The sequence below is a fragment of the Capsicum annuum genome, chromosome 9 (genome assembly GCF_002878395.1).
Source record: "Capsicum annuum cultivar UCD-10X-F1 chromosome 9, UCD10Xv1.1, whole genome shotgun sequence".
In the NCBI taxonomy this organism is placed as follows: domain Eukaryota; kingdom Viridiplantae; phylum Streptophyta; class Magnoliopsida; order Solanales; family Solanaceae; genus Capsicum; species Capsicum annuum.
Genome location: NC_061119.1, coordinates 8,724,181 through 8,731,960, shown reverse-complemented (window position 1 = coordinate 8,731,960; position 7,780 = coordinate 8,724,181). Strand labels below are relative to the sequence as shown.

The 7,780-nt window shown below is 35.1% G+C and overlaps 1 long non-coding RNA gene across 1 annotated transcript; it reads left to right on the top strand.

The window, feature by feature from the left end:
- Positions 1-3,728: 3,728 nt before the first annotated feature.
- On the top strand, positions 3,729-5,475 carry LOC107843080. The gene is made up of 2 exons (XR_001666252.2): positions 3,729-4,433; positions 4,579-5,475. It is a non-coding gene; the product is annotated as an uncharacterized LOC107843080 (long non-coding RNA).
- The last annotated feature ends 2,305 nt before the right edge of the window (positions 5,476-7,780 follow it).

The following is a 7,780-nucleotide window of genomic DNA, read 5'->3' as shown; positions in this document are numbered from 1 at the left end:
GAAAGGCCCGAGGCGTCGGGTATAGCACGGGAGCGTAGTTAGGATTAGTATAGGTTAGATAGGATTTATTTTCTGCATTTTTTATTTTTTGGACTGTATAATTGGACTGAACACTATTTTTGGATTGGTTTTGTTTTGTTTGTTTGATTGATTGTTTTTTGTATTTTTTTGTGTGGTTTATACATTCGTAGTGTCAAATTAGCTGACATGCTCCACCAAGCGACCATGGCCAAACCACAGGATCGAGGGGTGCCTAACACCTTCCCTTCGGTCAACAGAATTCCTTAGTCGGAATCTCTGTTCGCAAATCAGTTTAAAGAGTCAAATTTTTGAAAAGCATATCCATGGGTGACTTGGCACACCCAATTTATGTCAAGTAGCGACTTTGAATAAAAAATGTAAATAATCCTTTTTCGAAAAGAAATCTTCATTTTTGTCACTTTAATAATAAAAACCCGTTTGAAACTTAAAATAAATCTTTTTTCAGTTTAAAAAGGGGGTGTGACAAATCTCATCGAAGGAAAGATTGTTCTGAATATCAGCACTCTCTGAGGGATCTACTACAACAAAATCACCAATTTGCTTTTTAAGCATTGAGACATGAAAAATAGGATGAACGGCTGACAACTCTGCAGGCAACTCAACCTTATAGGCTACTTTACCAACACGACTCAAGACCCTATACGGGCCAACATAACGGGGACTAAGCTTTCCCTGTTTGCAAACCTCTTCACCCTTTTGATGGGTGAAATTTTCAAGTACACCAAATCACCCACGTCAAATTCAATATCTCTTCTCCTCACATCGGCATATGACTTTTGACGACTCTAAGCTATCTTCAACCTTTCTCTAATCAACTTAACTTTCACCATAGCTTCAAACACTACATCAGGCTCAATCACAGCAGCTTCACCCACTTCAAACTACCCTATGGGTGATCTACATCTTCTACCAAACAAGGCCTCAAATGGTTCCATCTCAATGCTAGCATTGTAACTATTGTTATAGGAAAACTCTATCAATGGCAAATGCTCATTTCAGCTACCTTTGAAATCAAGAGCGCATGCCTTTAATATATCCTCTAGAGTCTGAATGGTCCTCTCAGCTTGACAATCTATTTGCGGATGAAAAGAAGAACTCAAAAGAAATTGGGTACCAAGACCCTGCTAAAACGCCCTCCAAAACTAATAAGTAAATTGAGTACCCTTATCCGAAATGATAGACAAGGGAACTCCGTGTAGCCTGACTAACTTTCGGATATACAATCTAGCATAATCCTCAGTTGTATAAGATGTATGCATGGACAAGAAATGTGCGGACTTAGTCAGCCTGTCTACAACCACCCAAATAGAATCATGATGACGACGCGAAAGAGGTAACCCAGTCACGAAGTCCATATTCACCACCTCCCACTTCCAAGTGGTTATTCTAAACTCTTGTATCACACCACCAGGTCTTTGGTGCTCCACCTTAACCTGTTGGCACGGTGCATACTTTGCTACGAAATCAGCTATATCCTTCTTCATACCATTCCACCGGGATGAATGGAATATCGCGTGCCATGCGCTTCAACCATAATCCTCTGCCTCAAATCATCAACACACAGAACACACAATCTACCCTGCAATATCAACATGCCATATCCCCCTTGGGAGAAAACTCTACCTTTTGGTCCTTAACTAGCTCCTTCAGTCTGACCATGCTAGGATCCTTATCTTGCTTCTTCTTTACTTCCGAAACTAAAGAGGATTCGGAACTACTCTGCACCAAAGTACTTCCCTCAGCTGAATTAAGCAACCTAACACCCAATCTAGCCAAACAATGCACATCATGAGCTAACTCTTTCTTACCTTCCTCTACATGAGCAACACTACCCATACACAATCTGCTAAGGGCATCCGCCACTACATTGGCCTTGCCCGAATGATACAACACACTCATATCATAGTCTTTTAACAACTCCAACCACCTCATCTGCCTAAGATTTAACTCCCTCTGAGTAAGCACATACTACAGGCTCTTATGATCAGTAACACATCAACATGGACACTATAAAGATAGTGTCTCCAGATTTTCAAAGCAAAGACCATAGCAGCTAACTCAAGATCATGGGTGGGGTAATTCTTTTCATGCAGCTTCAACTGTCTAAAGGCATAGGATATAACCTTACCTCTTTACTTCAACACACAACCCAAACCAATTATAGAGGCATCATAATACACCACAAAACCATCTGTACCATCAGGCCAAGTCAACACAGGGGCTGAAGTAAGTCGAGTCTTCAACTCCTAAAAACTCTTCTCACAGGAATCTGACCATTGGAACTTAACTTTCTTTTGGGTCAACCGGATCATAGGAAACGCAATAGAAGAGAAACCTTCAACAAAACGGCAGTAATAGCCCGCTAAACCCAAGAAACTTCTAGTATCACATGGAGAGATAGGTCTAGGCCAATTTCTAACAGCTTCTGTCTTTTGGGGATCAACTCTAATGCCTTCGGCTGAAACAATATGACCCAGAAAAGCTACTGATCTTAGAGCTTGCAAGACAATTCTAAGGTGATCTGCATGATCATTGCTGACACCCCAATTTTGAATTGCCTTTTTTCTTTAATTATTTTTTCGATACTTCTTGGCCCTAAATAATTTTCAAAAAAAATATTAATTAAAATAGGATTTGATATTTTTGTTTCTATTTCTACAAGTCTTAACAAAAAGGAAATTTATTTTCATTTATAAAATTATTTTAATTGAATATAATTAAATACTTTTGACATCAAAATCGCAAATATATATCTTTTGGTGGTCTCATTCGCATTTTTCTAACTTTATTTTTGGAAAGTATTGTGACCTTATAGGTATATTCTTATTACACAAAATATATTTTTTATAAGACGTACATATATTTTTATTATATATATATATTGTATATTATTATATTCTTATATATACATATTTTGTGAATAAAAAAGTCGCAAAATATTAAATTAGATGTTTGTACAAATTATGTCTATAAACTAAAAGATAATTTTTTAGAATATCAGGAAGCATCGATAAATTTAATTTCAATAGAAAAAAATTATTCGGGCTAATAATAAGCCAACTTTTTTATTTTTATTTTATTTTTCACCCGAACCCAACTCTTATTTTATAAATTATACCCAAGAACCTGGATATCAACCCGAGTCAGTATGATTTCTATGCCCGCTTCGTCATTCTGCCTCAGCAGATACGATTTAATCAGACTCGTCGATTTATTTTAAATTCGAAGCATCCTAAAATTTCTAGTTATTTTTATTTATACAGGCATATATAATTTATCATTATTTATTTAATTTATTTATATATTTATTTTCTTTCTTTTCTTTTTCTCTTTAAATTAAATTAAAACCGTCCAATCAGATATCAAACTGATAAAAAATAGTCGTTTTAAAAATCGACTTTTCATATATTTATCCGTACAATATATTTTCCTTTTCTCATTTTCGCTTTTTTTTAAAGAGGGAACCTATAAGGATTGTTCGATCAAAAGCTCAGATGAATTAAAATCAATCCAAAAACACCCGATCAGCATAGATTAATCTAGTCTGTTAATTTTTATTTCTAATTCGAAGGTCCCAAATTTTCAAATGTTTGTTTATATATATATACATATTATATATATTGAAATTTGAACTGCTTCGATCGAAATTGAACAGACCAAAATAATCGGTTTTGATATATATATATATATATATATATATATATATATTTTAGATGTTATTTTAAGATCGATAGGACGGATCAAAATTAATCAATATTTTTCAAACCAATGCAATAAATAATGCATCTGCCAAAACAGAGTCACGGGTAGTGTTCCTTTCCCACAAAAAAACCATTGTCTTCTGCCCATCTTCTTTCCCAAATCAGCACAAGAACCAAAACCTTTTTTTTCTCTTTTTTCTTTCTCCCCTTCTTCCTCATACCAAAATCGTAACCGTAGCACTCCCATGGCTAGCTGGCCGCCTGCCACTACCCTACGAAAATCTCACCAAAATCAGACACTCCAGCTCGCGAATCCTCCAACAGCAGGAAAAATCAGTTCCGAATGGGTGAAAATGAATTAAAACGGTTCAATCCATCATTTAAGAGTTCTGAAAAGTTGAGATATGGGGAGAGAAGTCTTTGATCCGATTTTAAAATTCAAGTTCATTTTCCCACCTCTTTTTATTTTTGAGGTTTCAAATCCGGATTTGGCTATATATACGGGTATTCCTTCACCCATGGAGGGAGGAGAAGAAAGCAAGTGAATTCGAGAAAAAGAGAGCTTAACAAAATCGAAAAGGGGAGAGAATAGAAGCAAAAGCAAAGTGGATACGGATTCGAAGCTCTGAGTTGAGTTCTTCGTGGGAAGTAGCTTGACGTTAAAAGCCCAAGTTTGCTGCGCCCAAAAAGGTGCGAATTCACCCCTTCTCGTTTCTTTGTCGACTTTTTCTCTTCGTCACTTTTTTATTTTCTGTTGAATGTGAGAATTCGTGTCGTTGCATTTTTTGGACTGCATGGATAAATTAGTTTTGATTTTGAAAATATTATTTTACAGATCGCAAAATTATGGGTATATGAACGTGTGGCCCTGTGCGGGTTTCAACCGGTTTGATTTTGTTGCTATTTGTTCTCACTCAATAGGCATGATGTGGTTTAAATTTTGTATTGATTAAATTGTTACTCGACGGATGGATATGGATTTTAATTCTGAATTTTTTTATGTTGTGTTGGATCAGTAAATACGCGATTATGTTATTTTGGATTCGAAATCATATTAGTGTTAGTGTTCTTTGTTTCGGGCTCGGACTGCAGTAAAATTTAATGTCGTGTTTCAATTTTTTCTTTTTTTTTTTTTGGATCTGTCCGGGGGTTGTTTACCGCCTTGTTTTGACCAAAGCAAGTCTTGGAAAGAAAATTTACATTGTCATATTCCTGCTCTTTGAAAGAAAATTTTTTTAAATTGGGAGTTGCTCTTAATTACCCTTGGGTAAAAATGATAACTTTGGCTAGATAGTTTGAAACATGGGAGGACTGTTGGTTTGTATGTGCATGATAGCTCCAGTTGGATGCAAAATTTGTTTGAGTTCATATTCAATCTTATTTACTTTGGACTGCACAACCAACATGGTCACCGATTGCATTATTTTCATTACTCGTTTATATCACTTAAATTAGTTACTAGTCCTTATTTCCTTTTATCTTTTTATGTGAACGCGTGAGTTGGAGTTTCAACGGAACTCATTTTGATCCAACATCGGGTTAATTGCTACAAGGATCTCAGAGCTTCGGGATTGCATATACTTGAAAACTCGAGCCCGTTAGGAGTCTAGTATCTCTTAGTCCCTTCTCTTTATTTAATATCCATGCTATGTTGTCATTTTTGTTAAGACTCGAAACGGTAATTAGTTATCATTGGCTATTGAAATTTTGTTTTTTATTGTGTTTATATTGATTTAGAGTTTGCGATTTTCTTTTGAAATAAATTAAAGTCCTCGCCTTTTTCGCAATTAACGCTTGACTAGTTAAAAGGATTTCTTCTTAAATAAAAGGGACTTTAGCCATATTAATATTAGACTAATTATTTACTTTCCCCTGTAATATTTATTTAAAATTACGAGCGTCACAATCTCTACGTTTTCTTCGAAAATTAATATTATTTTTCATGAATAGCTAAAACTTAAACTTCACTTAGGGATACTGTTTATCAATATTAACCCATTTGAATAGACAAAATTTTATCAACACTTTACTTGGCTTTTATTGTCCCCTTTTTTACTATTTTCAATTGTCTAGATTTAATTAAAAGGAAAAATTCAAAAAAAAAAAAGCTTTTACAAAAAATGGCAAGGTACACGTAACACATTCTCATATACAAAATTTCGTATTGCCATTTGTCTTCTTAAGTGAAATTATTATTATCATCATCAATTGCACTAAGAATAGTTATATGTAAATATTTCTATCACCCTTTTACTTTAAATACTATTTTTGAAAATTTTTAAGTAAATAAACAATTGCATGGTTTCTTTTATTACCCGAAACTAACGCGTCAATGTGTTTCAATAAAAAAAAAAAAAACTGTAATTTTTTTTTGTGAGAAATGCATTGGTAGAAATCTAATTTCGAAATGAATAATTTTTTGTTATAAACAAAGCAATTTTTCACGTACTTTTAAAATGATATTTTCTTTTGCCCCATAAATGATTTCTTTTACACCCTTAACTTTATATATTTTGAAACTTTATATTCTTGTCAAATTTATAAACTTCAAGTTTTGTTAGTATAATAAAATGCTAATGTTAACTTTTCGTTTTCATTATTTTTATAAAAATATTGCAGGTGTATTTTGATAGTAAATTGCGTTATTTTCGTATATTATAAGGATGTGTTTATGTACCTCATGTCTTCTTTAAGTTTGATAAACTATGTGCAATTACCACCGTTTTAGCAAATAACAAAATAAAAGTTCTCCCAAACATTTTCCTAAACTAAGCGTAAGAACTATCTCCGGATAGGCCCTGAGGGTTGCCTAACACCTTCCCCTCGGGTAACCAAAATCCTTACTCAGAATCTCTAAACATTTTCGAAAGATCAAAACCCAAGAGTCATTTAACGCCACCATACGTCGCGTGCTTTTTCGACCGGTTTGAAATAGGGCACGACAATCATGCTCACTGCAGGAGTAGACAAGGATGTCATCTATGAACACTATGACAAACATGTCAAGATATTGCTTGAACACTCGATTTATGAGGTCCATAAAGGTTGTTTGGGCATTGGTTAGCCCGAAAGACATGACTAGAAACTCAAAGTAACCATAGCGGGTTCGGAAGCTTGTCTTTGGAATATCACATTCCTTCACTTTAAGCTGGTGATAGCCGGATCTAAGGTATATTTGGAGAAATAACTTGCACCTTGCAACTAATCAAACAGGTCATTAATTCTCGAAAGGGGATGTTTATTTTTTACTGTGACCTTGCTAAGCTGACGATAGTCAATGCACATACGCAAAGAACCATCTTTTTTTCGCACGAATAAAATAGGTGCGCCCCAAGGAGAAATACTGGGCCTTATGAAACTTTTATCTAAAAGATCTTTGAGTTGCTCTTTCAACTTCTTAAGCTCTGCAGGTGCCATACAGTATGGCAGAATAGAAATAGGCCGAGTGGTAGGAAGAAGGTCAATCTCGAATTCTACCTCTCTATCGGGAGGTACCCCTGAGAGATCTTCAGAAAAAACATCTGGAAACTCATTAACAATGTTGACTGATTGAATAGTTGAGCCTTGGACTTAATGTCTTTGACTCTAACTAGGTGATAGATTTAACCTTTGGATATTAGTTTTTTGGCTTTGAGATAGGAGATAAAATGACTCTTGGGAAATACCGAACTCCCGAACCACTCAAAAATTAGTTCATCAAGAAACTGAAACTTGACCACACGGGTACGACAGTCTATAGATGCATAACAAGAATGAAGCCAATCCATACCTAGAATAAGGTCAAAATCGGCCACCATGTCTAACTTTATCAAATCAGTAAGTTTAACATCTCTATACACTTATTTAGCAACAACTGACTCCCCTACTAGTGTAGAAACTAGGAAAGGCTCCGGGATCTTTTCGGGACTCATTTTGAAGTTCACTGCTACAAGCGGGGTCACATAAGAGAAACTTGACCCGGGGTCCAATAACACATAAACATCAAGGCAAAAGACACGGAGCATACCAGTAACAACATCGGGAGAGTCCTCCTGCTC